Source organism: Acyrthosiphon pisum, chromosome A1 (assembly GCF_005508785.2).
Source record: "Acyrthosiphon pisum isolate AL4f chromosome A1, pea_aphid_22Mar2018_4r6ur, whole genome shotgun sequence".
In the NCBI taxonomy this organism is placed as follows: Eukaryota; Metazoa; Arthropoda; class Insecta; order Hemiptera; family Aphididae; genus Acyrthosiphon; species Acyrthosiphon pisum.
This window is the reverse complement of record NC_042494.1, coordinates 68672278-68673056: the sequence shown is the minus strand read 5'-3', so window position 1 is coordinate 68673056 and position 779 is coordinate 68672278.

Here is a 779-nt window from a genome sequence, read left to right as displayed (position 1 = left end):
ACTTGAATTTCTATAGAATTTATTATGTGCGATGATTTTTTAATATAATGCAGAAATCTCTTAAATTTATTCTCAAAGTCAATTATATTAATACCATTGATAATTGATTAAAATTTAGAATATAATTATAAAATTATAATGATAATGATAATATATCCAATGACTATTTTAACTTCAAACATAACAATTACGACTCCTGGTGGTCGATGTAACAACCAAAATAGGATTAAGGCGGGGTCTAGCCGGGGTGGAAGCTTGGACCCCCCCGGGTACCAAAATGAAAGGGGCCCAAACAATTTTTAGTGATTCTAAAGAAAAGTTTTTCTTTAATTTAAAATCCATTTTTTTTTATCAACAAAAACAACTAAATAGTAAAGACAAAAGCACTATGGTAGAAAAGACGCATTTTACTATTATTTAATATTTTCATTGATATCAATAGTTAATAATGTTATTTATGTACGGAGAAAGCTTTTACTGAATTAACTAGAGTAAAAAATAAGTATATAACCAGTCAAACCCAAGAAAACTTGGACTTACAAATGATTTTATATTCTGAGAATGATTTGTTAAAATCATTAGACTAATATGAAGTACTAAAAGAGTTGGCTTCAAGTAAAGCAAGAAAAAAATTGTTTGATAAAATGGTTTTTATTTTACATATTAACTTTTGTTTGATATTTGTTGTATATGAGTATACTGTTAATAAATTTAAAAGTTATTATGCAAATTTGAATTTAAATTAATGAAATATATATTAACTTTTTATTATACTACAG